The following is a 16,447-nucleotide window of genomic DNA, read 5'->3' as shown; positions in this document are numbered from 1 at the left end:
TCACGGCCCTTTTTGTGATTTTTTTTTTCAGTGATAGATAGGCTGTTTTGCATTGAGACTTTGCAGATATGTTTATTCATCTTATAAGCATGTACGATATTTTTTTCATGGAGAAATATTAAAAATCGTGGGAATTGTAACTTCTTATTTAACACTAGATTTGCGTATACGTCAATTTGACGCATTAAGATTCTAAATCTAACGTTACAGAACTTATAAATAGTAAAACTCGATATTTTTTTAAATCTCTAGTTCCAGCTATAGAAGGCGTGTCTGCTGAATATTCTCTCCAAATTTGAAGTCAATCGGTCTGCTAGATCTTGAAATATCATGTAAGCCAGTTTAAATGCGTTTTTTTAAACAAGAAGCTATAACTCTCGCAATTTTTAATATTTTTTGATGAAAAAAATACTGTACATATCTATAAGACGAATAAATATATCTGCAAAATGTCACTGCCAAACAACCTACCTGTCGTTAAAAAAAAAATTACAAAATAAGGCCGAAGAAATGACAGTTTAAACAGCAATACTCCCTTAATTGAACGTCAAGGCATACACTTTTCATTCTACTTAAAAGCTACGATAAAAGAACACTTGATACATCGACGATGTACGAAATTAATTTGAATATTGACAACAATGTAATAAATGACTGTGATGAGAAAAGAGTACTGTATGTATACCTATTTGTATTTCTTCTAAATAATTTTTCACTACTAATTTTTACGACGAAGGGGGGCTTATGATATTCTCTGGTTACTGGTGTAAAGCAAACGCTACTCTGCGCGTGGGAATATATTTTGTAACGAGTTGCAGTGGAATGTTGCTATACAGAAACTTTCGACGTGGAAATGGATTTGTTTCGTAGAGCCATATGTCTGCTTCATTCACGGATTTAAAATGAATATTTACCGTGGAGTTCGAATATAAAATTTCGCATACGTCCTTTATCACAGCTGTAATATGCATCGAATAATGTTTTCAAAAAATTTTGTACGATTTTTCAACTTTTTAATATATTTAAATTTTTAATTTGGATTCAAAACGATTCGTGTAATATTGTATTGATTTCCTTTCGTTAGAGATAAATAGACGTCGTTAATATCAATTAATACGTGCGAATTATCCGGTGGCAATAAGCTCATAAAATTGATAATATTTATTTTTATACCACTTTGTACATACATTCGTCAGTAAAATATTTTTACGAATCTCGAATACGTATTTGCCCGGAAAATATTTTATTAGTTTGGATGCGATCGGATCGCGTTTATTTGAGCGAGTCGCGGTACAAGCTCTCCAGCTAGCATTGAAATCGACAAAAAAAATTCAAGTTTTAAATATGGAGCTAAAACAGTCACACCTAGAGGACATGGGACACGAAACGAAAGTGTTGTCAAATATACAGCCGTGAAATGTATCGTAAAACGAAACTGCGTTGGTACAAATGTAAAAATCTTGTTTACGATGTACACGCTACGAAAGTAGAATCATTTTACGTACTGTATCACATTATTCAACAGTAACATCAAATCAATAATATGTGGATGATCTTGAAATCCTTTGTAATATGTCTCCCATAAAAAATTTTGGTTCCGTTCGAATGTCCCTTTGAAACCATCAATTTTCATATTTAGAATCGAATCTAAAATATTCTTGATGTTCGCTTTATATATCAGGCACGCAAAACACGCAACTCGATTTACTATTTAGATTCTGTTCCAGTTTTTAAAGAACATTGATAATGTAATTTTTAATATTAGTACAAACTCCTGTCTTCCTGCGAATAGTGCATATTTTTCATTACATAAAAGTTACGTTTGTAGACAAGCAACGAATAAAAACATTACATTCGTTAGTAAATTACCATCAATTTACATTTCATTTATAATTTCGCATACAAATTACAAGCTAGCGACGATACCAGGAAAATTTAGTTTACGTATGAATGTGAAAGTTTATAATAAAATTTTTACAGCTATATGGCCAGGCAGACTCCATTGGAACCACCAGTGTGGCAATTTTTAGTTTCGCCGGCAAAGAAAAATATTTTCAGGGTAATTACTCAGCGCATAGCGCGACCCGTCCGACCAACCGTACGTTCCACTACTTGTTTCAACCATAAGTCGCGTTAAATTGTCCGACTCCGTCGCGTCCTTAATTTGGTGCGTCCCGTTGACGAGGGTCGCGGTCTCTAATCCTGGCCCCTTAACGCGAACGAATAGAAATTGCCCCGTCTAAGAAGGAATTAAAATGCGTGGGCGTTCGTAACGCGTCAGGGATTTCCCGCGTCGCCCGGCGCGAAAACACGCAAACTTTCCGCTTTGCTTCTCCCAGCGATGAATCGACAGTATTTTCCGTGCAACGTTCACGCAATTCACGGAGTCACGTTCGCCTAACGACTCGGTTCACGAAAGCTGACGGCGATATCGAATTTATTCCTGCGTGGATTTCAGATTTCCGATTTCGTTCGCTCGTAACTCGACAACCATGTACGAAAGGCATTTTTGCGGTCGCATATTTCGCCAGAGTAAATAATGGAGGAACAAATGTCGTCCGTGATAAACTTGGCCGGCGGGCTGACCGAACGATAAACTCCTCCACTCGTTTGCAGCGTACATACGAGCTGTCGGTTCCAGTTTTACATCAACGGGTACTACCGTTCGAAATATTTCACGATAACCTGGATCGGCCGAAACGGGGATCGTTTAACTCCGCCGCGTTAATTACGAGTCGAACGTGTCCCGACACGATATGTTCGCGTAACGCGTTCACTTATTAATTAATTTTGGGATGGACAGAATTCAAGTTTGCCACTTCGATGGAGATACGAAAAGGATAGTTTAAATTCTGCGCTCACCCAATGAAAAATCCGCTCGCACGGTCACAGCCTGGGCTGGCTGGTTGTTATCCTCGACGGTAGCGCCTCGTTACACATCCGATCGCTTCTGGATCGTTCTCCAAACTTGCGTCGGAGGATATAACTTCCTCTGCATCACGAGAACGGTGTTCATCCCGTGTATTTCACCGAACGAGTCCTGTTTACCCTGGTTCCGGCTGTCTTCGTCCTGGCGTATCTCCGCGTTTCGAAACTTCCACGTCGCGGTACGTCACACGTGATCGACGATCTCTCGGTCTCCCCGTCGAGACACCCGTTATCCCGTCTCGCGTCGGGACGGTCGCCGATCGGTTCTCGTACGCGAACGAGGGGGAGGCGGAGGAGGGACGAACCGGAGGGGGGAGGTCGCGGGCCAACGGGAACAGGCAAAACAAAGCGAAATAGAGGGAGCGAAGTTGCACACGCGGTGGCCAGTCGCAGACTGAACTCGCGATCCGCGAGTAGCATCGATTTCGATGGAGGGGGAAAGGACTACGGGCTGAGCGGCTGGGAGGGGGGACGACTGCTAGGTCGCGGTGGGAGGGCGACGCAACGAGGGCGGAAGGGACGAGAGCGGATGAGGCACGACGAGAGGAGCAGTCGGTCTACGCGCGTATCTAACGGCCAAGCTGGACGATCCGAGCTTACTTTGCCCGCGAGAACTGCCCCCCCCCCTGCCCAGGGGCTGGCAAAGTTGTTACCATCGTAACAAATCTGCTACTTTGTGTATCGCTTGGATATATGTATGCGTGCTTGGTATACGACGTTCAAAAGACTTGACTCGTTTTCGCGAGGCAAAGGAAAATGCGTCAGGGTGGATGTATGTTCGCGAAATTTGCGAAACTCCTCCCCTTAGTTTCTGTTTGTTCAAAATGATATAATAAACGAATACTTAGGAACTTGATATCCGTGAATTTTTAATTGTCGCGTCGATAGAAAGGTTTGGGAGAATATTTATTTGAAACATGATTAACCCTTGAGGATTAAGGGATTATTGGTGCTCAAACTAACAATTATTTGATACATGTCAATGTAATTATTTGAAGATTTATCGTAGTATGTAAAATAATTCAGTTGTGATTGGGAGCTCGCTTAAGGGTTAAACCCCTTGCACCAAAGTCGAGAAACATGAATGATTCTTAAGTGGAATATTGGAGCCTAAACAATTATTTAATATATGTCAATGTAATTATTTGAAGATTTATCGTAGTATGTAAAATAATTCAGTTGTGATTGGGAGCTCGCTTAAGGGTTAAACCCCTTGCACCAAAGTAGAGAAACATGAATGATTCTTAAGTGGAATATTGGAGCCTAAACAATTATTTAATATATGTCAATGTAATTATTTGAAGATTTATGTGGTAAGTAAAATAATTCAATTGAGATTGAGAGTTCACTTTATTGTGTGCCCACCCTTTGCACCGATGTCGAATTGTTTTTTTCTTTCAGTTACCTTCAAAGATTTTTAATGGAATTTAGTAATGGAGGATGGTAAATTCTTTGGCATTTTTTTAAATTTGTTAGGTATGTTACTCATCGTCCTTGAGTGCCCAAGAAATCCTCATGTCAAGGTTCAACGGTGAAGCTTATCGAGAAGGATGAGACAGAATCTCTTGGAAGGACGAATGCCTGGAGAACTCAGGGATTTTATTGTATGGAAGATTTATCTATTATTATATCTCGTAATAGTGGTGTATGCGTGGGACAGAAAGATCCCAAGAATTCCCTATCGACCCATAATATGAATATAGTTCGTTTTCTAAAAAGTAAAGGTAAGTAATGGAAGTAGAATATTTTTTTTTTGTATATATTTATAAACAACTGTTATATGCTGAATCTTTGATTTCTAGTCGCACAGCTGGTACGAGAATAAGTGTGGTAGCATGAAAGGCTGTTAAGCATTCGAGTAGTATGGACACCTGTGTTTGGAGATACGACAATATTGATTTAATTGTATTCCATTGGAAACATAATATGAAACTATACTGTGCTTCTGTTGGCTGTAATTGAATATAATTTAACGTGAACATTATTCTATGAAAATTGTTTCGACAGTTTTTTATTATTAAAATTTGTTGAAGTCCCAAAGTGTAAAACGATATATGGACGTATGGACATGACACATTTGTTTTATATAGCAGGAGTGGTCTACCAGAAAATCATGAAATTTTATATGCTGACATGCTATTCTATTTTGAGAAATAAATCAATCTGCACTTTATCGTTACCTTTTAACGATATTAATATATTTTATTCTATCATAATGGATGAGAGACGATAAATACACTTGTACAAAGAAAACAGTGAAAAATTCTAAGTTCTATTCCCATATATTGCTTTCGACTGTCGTACGCGTCTGACAATGTAAAATAGAATGACTATAATTTTTAATATACTTAATACGTCAACTGCTATGTCACTCATATTCGAGTGATGTAGGGTCCACAGGTGATCATGTCATTCGTGGTCGAGTGACGTTCATATTTACCCGATTACGTATGACAGTACTTATTTATATCAGCGCGATAGGGCTAATAAATCGACGATAATTATGAAAATGATAAATATGATTGATCGAAAACGTTTAACGCGTTAACTGTCTCGTTATCCACTTCTGCACGAAAGTATAGTTATAAATAAAAATGGAAGAACCATGCGTCAACTTCCGTTCCAATAAATGGCTGTTTATCACAATTTATTCGCCCGGTAAATAGTCGTTGCGTCCGTCGAATGGCGTTGCTTCGATCACGACGAATGCAGGGGAAATCCATTTACATCGATGAACTTCCCGTTGATACGAAGATGGGAATTTGAAGTTCAAAAGAACACTTTTGGCCAGCTTTTTGGGATTTCCGACCCAGCCAACTCCACGCTTGGATGCGCATCGGTGCAAGCCGATTCGAACCGAATCCAGGATGGCCCTCTAGCTCTTCGACTCGCTTGTTCTTTTGTCTTGTTCGACCTTAATCCGTACGCGTGTCCCCGTCGTTTTCGATGCTCCTTTTCCCGCTAATATTGGCCTCCGTGCAATTGCATTATCGACGAGGGATTTTGAGCGAATCTCGTTTGGCCGAGGGTCGACCCGGTCTTCTCCAGCGAAATTTTTCTAACCGATAAAACCGATTATTCGTCGATCGTTGCGGTCGCGGTTACGTTGCCCCCCGTTTCTCCTTGTATCATCGCGATTAGAATATTCAAATTGCCACGGTACCTGCGAGGCAAAGGTAATTTTACGCAGCACGAACAAAAAGAAACTGAACATTCTTTGGTCTCGCGCGCCATATTTAATCACACATTCGAGAGGCTGCTCGAAACGATCGATTTTCGTTTGCTCTATATTTTTCATATTAATATCAAGTCGTGGCAACGCTTCACATAAGTTAAACGATGAAAAACGAGACCTACGTTATGTTATGCAATTGTAACAATTCTGAAACTGTTATTAGGGAGTCCTGAATAATCAATATCGCGCGGCGGAGCAAATTCTGCGAAGCATTTAAAAGATGTAAGCTTCGCGAGATTAATTGAGGCGTTAACGAGGAGCTTATCACACGTGCCATAAGTTGCCCGCTAACATCTCAGTTAATCTCCCGAAGCTTACATGTTTTAGATGTTCCGCGCAACTTGTTCCCCAACATAATTGGTTATCCAGGATTTCCTAACAATAGTTTCGGACTCTTGAACCCGCTGAAAATGGAACGACGACAAAATTCTACAGATATACTCGATAAACGTGCACTCAACTTTTGACGCAATTAATCAACGTCGTACTTAATTTAATACGTGCATATTGCCCGTACGAAGAACGAGTAAATTTCTAATGCCCCGAAAAGCAAAGAATTAACGACTCCTCCATCCTCTAATTTATTAAAGTGTTTACGAACAGCGAAACCGCCGAAATATTTTCGTTCTAACATTGTTTTGCAGGTTCTTCTTGAATATTCAATTCAATTGAACATTGCACCACGACTCGCGTATGAAATTACCAATGGTTAGAGCCTGAAGTTACCAATAAGAACAGATTGAGCGCAGACATAACACGGTGACTCATCAGCATGATTACATTTAGCAATCAAAGAACGCGGTTGGACACCAATCAGACGCGAGCAATTCGAATCACTCTCGTTCTCAGGGCATCGTTGCAGCTTGACATCAATGTTTATTGTCGTTTGGGAGCATAGAAATTTTGATGAATAACAGAGAGAGAGAGTACTGTCTATTCTGGACCATAACGAGAGATCTGGAATTTTTTGTTGATAACAGGTAGTCGTGTGGAAAATATTGACTAAAGTTATGTACTCGTTCCACTAAAAAATGTTTAAAGTTATACTCCCAAAGGTTTTAACGCTTTTTGTCCGTCTCAACTGTTATTTACTGTACACTCTATCCTCTTTTAGTGCCTTATTGACGATTCTCGAATAGTAGATGGGGGACTAAAATCCCAGGAGCCATTGCCGTGCGTGCTAGACCGGAAAGTCTAGACTGTAAGGTACGCAGCACACCGAACAGCGGAAGCGTAGAAACCATTTGCGATTTCCGCCAGCTTTCCCATTGTCGGCTGCAAAATCGACTAATTGCACGGGCGCTGGGTAAACAATATAATTTTCTCGTGTGATTTTAGAACGCGCTTTATCCTTCGTACCGATCCCCTCGTTCGAGCTATCGGCGATCCTCTTCTGCTACGAATGATATTTTTCGGTTGCTTCTCTTTTGTCGTTTCACTGAATTCTTAATATTTACATTTACGGCCATAAATGCAAATGGCATCGAGCGACTCTCGAAAATTAATAATAATTTATCGCGAAAAATTCCTGCAGGATCTTTTAGAGTGTCTTCCAAGGAACAAAAAATGTCCTCATCACTTTTCCGAGAAACGATGGGAAAGTTACCAGAAATACGTTCAAAGTATGAATGTGATGATAATGGAACTTACGTATATTTTACATTTCGTCGTCTTCTTTTTCGGATATCGAACTGTCTTCGAAATATTTAACGACGTTTTATACGTCCTGCGATTACTTCGACAGTATACTGATATTTTGTAATGAATTTCGATTCATTAACTCGTTCAACTGTTAATGGTTTCCGAGTCTCCACTACAAAGTATCGAAAGACAGACGATGCCAAAGATGGGCATTTCTTGACACCCTCCTTCACGAGTATAGCTTCTGTACGTTTCAAGGTTGGCTATCACTGCTGGCAGAACTTGGCGTGTCTCGGATGTTTGCCCCCGAGGGGTACGTTCGGTGACACGAAACTTGTCCATACCACTGGGTATGCACAAAGGTCACGTGACTCGCGATCGATAGATGACATCGGTAACGTCTACTCCGACGATCGCTGGTCGAAACGTTCGTGGGCAAGTTTTGTGTCGCCGAGTACACCCCCCCAGGGGGGTAAACACCTACGTTCACGGCACGTCGCCTCGTCCATAGATCCCTGCGTGTCGTTCGAACATCCCTTGACGCTAATGGTCATTCTCTTAACGGCGAACGATACAATGTTTCTCAAGGAAATCAACAACTCTCATTACCTTCTTGAATAGCTTCGAAAACGGCGAACGATACCGAAACAACTGCCCCGTGGCACGAAACTGACGTTGCCATGACGATACTCGAAACAGACCTTCCGCGAATGTCACGAAGAGCAACAGTGTTTCGCTTCGTGCTTCCCTCCCTATCGATCGTATTGTTTGGAAACAAGATATCGAAGTACTCCGCGAGCCGTTCCATCTAACAATTTTCCGGGAACACTTCTTTTCTGGGAACCATTTACTTCCAGGGAATCTTTCCTTCCCTTCTAGCGAATGTGACAGTTTGAGAAATGTGAGAAAGTATATTAGGGACAATTATGATAAACAATTATTGATTTCAAAATATCTGGTGGGGAGTCTTGATGGTATAGATCTCAATTTTTGTAATCAAACAGTATCAAATGTATCAAATAGATGTAAATGTATGGTGTGAAGTATATGAGAAACGATTGTGACATATTTCCACCAATTATTGATTTTAGAATAACAGAGAGTGTAATTTTATTCAATAGTTTCCACATGATCATGTATTCATTTCCAACAAAAATTTCCATCGTTATGATCTAGAGTAAATAGGATTTATCGTAATATTTTTTCCAATTGTTCTTCAATTCCCAAGTGCCTGTAAACTTTATGTCTAGATAAAAACCGTGTATTTTTACGAATAAATAATTTTGCAATAGAAATACAGAATACGTTAAATGGTGAAAAAGCTTGTTTTCTTTTTAACCTGCCCCGATTCATATCGATTTGGCGCCGCACCTGGCTACGTGTACCCTTTTTTTGTCTGTCTTTCGTGCACGTCGCGTCAAGGATCGTCCCGAAGGCCAACGAATATCGAATTTTCAACGTGTTATTGTAAATGTTTGGGCGAGGAATCGTGGATCGACCGGGCCGGGAGCACGCGTCGCGCTGAATGGTTCGCTAATGCCGGAGTTCGTCGGCTGCGATTGTGGATCGACGCACGTTGTCGACGATAATCGTCGATCAACGACGGATTCAACGTTACGCGTGGTCGACAAAGGCAAACAGCGGTTGTCCGTGATTCGTCGATCCGTTTGCCAAACGTTACCGCGATCTCTGAAATCACAACGAGTTCGTTGCGTCGTAACCCTGACCCGACGATCGAGAATCGTTTTATCTCGACGAGTATTTCGAGGAATTTATTGGAACTGTTTAATAAAATTCGCGATTTTTGGAATTGTTTTACGATTCAAATTCCACGAGTTAAATTTTCGTCGATCGAATCGTATCGTCTCAGTTATCTTTCGCGCGCGAGTCTCACCTAGCAGAATTCTGCTCTTCGTTTTTCCTCCTTTTAAACGATCGATAGAGGGAAATTGTTACAATTTCATTCCGGTCCGCTATTGCTCCGCGTTGACACTAGGTGCATGGATATCGGTAGGACATATTGGGGCAATTTTGCAATTTTCCCAGGAAACGTTAACCGTTTGCTCCGCGGGGAACGATTATAATGGAAATACCCTCGCGCGAAATAAGAGAACGTTGTTCCGCGTATAATCGCGGGGCCAACCCCGCGAAATTTCCTCTTCTTCTGCTCCGGCGTTCGTTAAGAGCGTAGGAAACGTCCGTACCAAAATTTTCAGCTTCCGCTTCTTTCACCGAGTTCGTTGCCCGAGGAGAACCTTTCCGCGGGAGCAACGTTATCGTAGCTAATTGGTCAAATGCGGACAGTTTGAATGAGATTTAAATTAAACGTAAACTTAATATCCGGTCAATCCACAAGCTAGACTTTTTTAAAAAGAATATCCTATCGAGATAGAACCGTTCTGTTTACTCTGAATACGGAATTTATTATTATTAAATAATATTGTGATCCTTTGACCTTTATTTTTCGAATTCGTTCGTTCAAAACTGTATTCTCGAGTGTACAAGAAAAATTCAACCCCCGAGATAACGACCGGGGTAAGAGAAGACGAAGCGTCTGGGTCGCGGTCGGGAAATAATTTCTGTCGAAAAGTATCTCTGTAGATAATAAAATTCTCGCGATTACCGAATTTGTTCGGTTCGTTCGCCAACGGCCATTCTTGAAATATTACTTCGACCAGGGGACACGCACGATAGAATGATCCGCCATGTTCGCTGGGCGTCGTGTACCCAGAATGGAATATAATTGTAAATAACAGAGAACACGGAGGGATGTAACGTATCCCGGAAGTGCTTTCATTAACTCGCTTAAACATCGTCGTCCCCCGCGGAGCATAAATTGGCCGTGTTATTGGGTCGAAAGCAGGACGATGTCTCGCCTTACGTGTTGTTTCTTCGGCCGCAATATAGAAGGGTGCCACTGTGACCGTGTTATTACGAGCGTGTGCATAAATTCGTTAAGAGGACCCGCAGGAATACGATATCGCGGGACGGTAACGGGTAACGTTGGGATTTTCGTAAAAAGGACTGGCACAGTCGGCCGGTTCCAATTAAGCTTACAGGCTCGTCCGCTTCTAGACAAATATCAGTCACCGTCCGAGCCCTCCCGACGCCCCCGCGTCGCCGACGACACGCTGTATTAAATATTCGTCGTATAACGCCCTGGATATATACCTCGTTAGGCTCGTCGGAGGGACAGGACTGCTCTGACAACGACGCTGCTGGCATTCTTCTCGCTCTCCGTCCTTCGAAACCCTCCGGATGACGTTAACGCGCCATATTGGAAGCTCCTCTCCCTCAATTTTAATTATTTAACATATCCCTTTCGAGCTTCGAAGCTTGTTACGAGATTAAAAATAACACAGAAAGTACCATTAGTATTATTTTCGTACAGGTAGGAACGAAACAAATTATTAGCAAAATGATCTTTGTTACTCTGGTCTAGAATAGAGATTGGAAATATTGTCTACTATTTGATTCTTCGGTTTTAATTATTTAACAAATTCCTTTCGAGCTTTGAAGCTTGTTACGAGATCAAAAATAACACTGAAAGTACCATTTCGTCGTTTAGTATTTTTTTTTAGAGCTAGGAACGAAACAAATTATTAGCAAAATGATCTTTGTTACTCTGGTCCAGAATAGAGATTGGAAATATCGTCTACAATTTGATTCTTAGGTTTTAATTATTTAACAAATTCCTTTCGAGCATTGAAGCTTGTTACGAGATTAAAAATAACACTAAAAGTACCATTTCGTCGATTAGTATTATTTTCGAACAGTTAGGTCAGAAATAAATTATTAGCAAAATGGTTTTTGTTAATCTGGCCCAGAATAGAGATTGGAAATATTGTCTACTATTTGATTCTTCGGTTTTAATTATTTAACAAATTCCTTTCGAGCTTTGAAGCTTGTTACGAGATTAAAAATAACACTGAAAGCACCATTTCGTCGATTAGTATTATTTTCGTACAGGTAGGTCAGAAATAAATTATTAGCAAAATGGTCTTTGTTACTCTGGTCCAGATTAGAGATTGGAAATATCGTCTATAATTTGATTCTTCGGTTTTAAATATTTAATATATCTCCTTCGAGCATCGAAGCTTGTTACAAGATTAAAAATAACACTGAAAGTACCATTAGTATTATTTTCGTACAGGTCGGGACGAAATAAATTATTAGCAAAATGGACTTTGCTACTCTGGTCCAGAATAGAGATTGGAAATATCGTTTACAATTTGATTCTTCGGTTTTAAATATTTAATATATCTCCTTCGAGCTTCGAAGCTTGTTACGAGATTAAAAATAACACTAAAAGTACGATCGACACAAGTAGTATTATTTTTAACATCTACCTAGGAACGAAACAAATTATTAGCAAAATGGTCTTTGCTACTCTGGTCGAGGATATTCATATTTGAAAAATTGTCTACCGTCTGCTTCTTCGGTTTTAATTATTCAACAAATTCCTTTCAAGCTCCGAAGCTTGTTATGTATTTAAAAATAACACTGAAAGTACGATCGATCCAAGTAGTATTATTTTTTAACAGCTAACTAGGAACGATATAAATTATTAGCAAAATATTCTTCGTTACTCTGGAGGACAGTTTGAAGCTTTTTTTAAAGACAACACGACTGAGAATTATCGATTTCTAAAGCAGTCTGGTAATTACTTAGTAATTATATTAGATAAATCTTTTTTTCGGTTATCCTCACTGGTTCAGAGCAATCATAATTCGTGTCTTCGTTACTTTGACTGTTCTTCTAAATTCTACCACATTACTTCCCCGTTCCTACGTTCTGACTACTTGAATATGCAGTGCAGATGAATTTTTCGCGACTGCTTCCTTGATTACAAGGCTTCTGGTCTCCCATTTACCTATTTAATTTACCCCCCTCCAATATGCTTATGTACTGACAATGTTCTAATCACCGAAGTTGCTCCAACTCTTTGTCTAATTTCTAGATAGTTACATTTCCAAATAATATAATCAGTAAATTCTTTACACTCCTTCCAAACATTCGTTTTATTCTTTCATATTTATTATCATGTTGTAAATAAATCATATTTGCCCATGTACTGACAATGTTCTAATCACCGAAGTTGCTCCAACTCTTTGTCTAATTTCTAGATAGTTACATTTCCAAATAATATAATCAGTAAATTCTTTACACTCCTTCCAAACACTTGTTTTATTCTTTCATATTTATATCACGCTACAAATTAAGTTATATTTGCCCAAACTTCGTTCTTTTCCGTACTTACGTAGCATTTGAAATTTTACTTCTCACCGAACAAAGTCGTCGAACGAAAAACGCAGGAATAAACAAATCCGCGCGAGCGGTCGGAAGAAAATAAATATTAACTTTTAACTACACCCGACGTGGTCCCAGCCACCGCGCTATTATTTCTTTCTCGCCCTCCTCGAAGTCATTTAACTTTAACGAGCTGTACTTTTCAGCGCGTTCCTAAATCCCAGTCGGCTTTTTGCATTGTAAAACCAAGCAGTCGCAACGATGTTTTCCACGCGTGTTTCGCGCACGTGCCTGCCACGTTATTTCAACGTTCCCCAAATTATTTCAACATCGTAGCAAATGATCGCGAATAACTCGTGGAAACAAAACGCGCTGAATGCAGTTCGAAGTAGGTCGGTTTACGATGCTTCGTACAAATTTAAAAAATGCATGCAATTTTATAGAGTCTAGTCGTCTCCATGATCGTTTAGTAAACAATAATATACAGAGTCTGGTGTTTCTCGAGACAATCAGAAATCACAAAGGAATAATTTAAACGATAATTACTCGTAGATTATCAATTTTACAAATCGACCCTCAATTAATTCAAGTGAGTGTCTTTCGTTCAACGTTTCTTCCGCGACACAAAGGATCTCGAAGATGGTTCACGATCGAAAGGCGGCTCCGTCGTCTCAAGATTATCGTGTTGCCGATACCCTTGTTAGAAATCCGCCGTCTGACAACGCTTGGGACACGGCCGCGCCTTAATTATTTCCGCAGAAAGCGAATTAGTATGTTTGCCGTCGAAAAGTCAGGCACGATAAATCGACGATAAGCACGCGATACCCGCGGGGGGAACAAAGACTGGCATGAAAATCCGAAAACGCGATATTTGCGTCGCTCCGATGTAAACAACTTAATACGCGGAAATTCCCTTATCAATTATCGTTGCTAAACGCACGCACAATCCGAGCTGCGGTTTATCGAACGAACTTCCCTCGCGAAAGCTTTTCGATAATAGTGATGAATAGCTCAATTTTGTTGTGGAATAATTAATATCGAAAATGGTCGTGAAATCCCCACCCTTGTTCCTTCGTTACGAAGTACGGAGAATATACAGGGTGGTCGGCCACCCCTGGGAAAAATTTTAATGGGGGATTCTAGAGACCAAAATATGACGAAAATCAAGAATACCAATTTGTCGATGGAGGCTCTGTTAAAAATTCAAAAATTTTAAATCGTTCTGGAAAAATTATTTTTGGTTGCAGGAGTCAATTATAAGCATTTTTGGTGTATAGACATATCCCTGAAATCCTATCCACTTTCGAGAAAAAAAATCAGGTAGGTGGTGAAATTTTTTGGCAGAAAAAAAAATTTTTCAAATCGTTTTAAAAAAATTATTTTCGGTTGCAAGAGTCGATCGCAATCATTTTTGGTCATTACATATACCCTCGAAATCCTACGCACTTTCGAGAAAAAAATTCATTACCGAAAATTTCATGTCTGACCATAGCATTGATATGTTTTACTGAAATTTAATGTGTATATTTAAAACGTCATAACTTCTGAACGGATTGGACGATTTTAATGTTTAAAAAAGCAAACTACGCGTATTTTAGTATAGAATATGTAGTAATTATAAAAATATTCGAAAAGTTGTTCCTCGACCCCGCAAAATGAGAAAAACACCATAAAAATGGTCCAATTTTTAAACAGCTATAACTCCTACAATTGTGAATATATTTCAATGAAACGTTTTTCTGAAGTAGAGCTCATGGGTATCTACAAAAAAGTATTAGACAATTTTTCTGTAGGGCGTCGAACAAAATTACTAAAAATGAACAAGGAAGTTTTAAGAAAAATCGACAGGGGGTAGGTGCCTAAATTTTTCGACGAAAAAAAAAATTTCAAATTGTTCTAAAAAAAATATTTTTGGCTATAGGTATCAATTACAATCATTTTTGGTGAAGAGTCTTATCTTCGAATTCCTATTCATTTCCTAGAAAAAAATTCAAGAATGTGTGAAATTTTGCGACGAAATTAAAATATTTCAAATCGTTCTGAAAAAAATATTGTTAGCTGTGGGGGTCAATTCCAATCATTTTTGGTGAATAGACATACCCCCGAAATCTTGCGCATTTTTGAGAAAAAAATTCAGTACGGGCGAAACTTTAAACGTTAATAACTTTTTAACGAAATCTCAATCAGCAAATTAGTATTCTTCATTAAAATGTTTCCCAGGGGTGGCCGAACACCCTGTATATAAAAATTCAGGTCGAGAATTTATGCTTCGTTCGAAGTAATATTATAGAAAATAACTTTGATCCATGTTATATTGACTGAATCTAAATTATCGAAAATTGGGGGATGATTTCTGTTGGTTATTTTTACTTTTGATAGACCAGTATACCGAATTGCAATTATATTATAAATGCACACGATTCCTAATACTCGTTCGTTTCGCATGTGGAAGGCATATGCACGCGTTCCAAGGTAATTCTCGTTCATTTCGCTCGTCGAACGAACACACGTGCGCTTGTTCCCAAGGTAATTCTCATTTATTTCACTCTTCCAGTCAACTGACGCTTCAATCCGAACCGAAAGAATGATTTTCATTAAACCTATAATTACGGTTCCGCGTAAAACGAAGGGAACAAGGCGCAGAAATAAATCATGCACGATATGGGCGCACCGTGTAATCACCGTATAATTCGAGGATCGATACACGGCGGAAAGAGATGGGCCGGCACTGACATCAGACGGTCAATTAGACGTAATGCGAAGAAAATTGTATGTAATGTCTGTGGCCTGTTTGGAACACGAGATAAATGCTCTGGGACGCAATCGAGCGTTGTTTTGCGCCACGATTTAGCGGCGTCGTGGGTGCATTAAAACTTAGATAGCGCTTTCGTGTCCCGTCGATGGATCGCGCGTAATATTCGCCCAACCGCGGCGACAATTAACCGGGAAACGGTTAAAAAATTGGAATGGACGATTTTTCGAGCGTCCTCGGGAACGTACGAAACCGCGCGATGCGTTTTGTTCGTTTAAACGCACGAACATTACGCGAGAACGTGTTTTTAATTAAACGACTGCGAATAATTGTAAGGAAACACTGGAACAATTTTTTTCGAAAAAAAAAAAAAAATGTTTCGATCAACAGAACGCATTATTAAAAATTGTAACCAGCAGCGGGTTTTAATGGTCTGCGCGAAACGACTCGAAAATACGCTGGAATATGAATACACATTTACCCCATTGTAGAGTCGCGATTAATTTTTAACTTTCGGCTGGATTTTTCGACGTGCAAACAAATAACTTTTAACAATATTTGCTCCGTCGTTTGTCTCTTTTCTGGGGGGGATTAAAACTCGTTTCGATGAAAATACCGCGGCGTAAGTTCGTGTAATTTTT

At 39.5% G+C, this 16,447-nt stretch overlaps 1 protein-coding gene across 1 annotated transcript in view; it reads right to left on the bottom strand.

Moving 5' to 3' along the window:
- LOC143342605 (discoidin domain-containing receptor 2) overlaps nt 1–3,301 on the bottom strand; it is a 194,565-nt gene extending 191,264 nt beyond the window's left edge. Inside the window, exon 1 of the mRNA XM_076766687.1 lies at nt 2,863–3,301. The gene's annotated coding sequence lies outside the window, so the exon portion shown is untranslated. The remainder of the gene's footprint in view (nt 1–2,862) is intronic.
- Nucleotides 3,302–16,447: the final 13,146 nt, after the last annotated feature.

This window comes from Colletes latitarsis, chromosome 6 (genome assembly GCF_051014445.1).
Source record: "Colletes latitarsis isolate SP2378_abdomen chromosome 6, iyColLati1, whole genome shotgun sequence".
In the NCBI taxonomy this organism is placed as follows: Eukaryota; Metazoa; Arthropoda; class Insecta; order Hymenoptera; family Colletidae; genus Colletes; species Colletes latitarsis.
The sequence above is the reverse complement of the archived record's forward strand: the minus strand, read 5'-3'. Positions and strand labels throughout refer to the sequence as shown.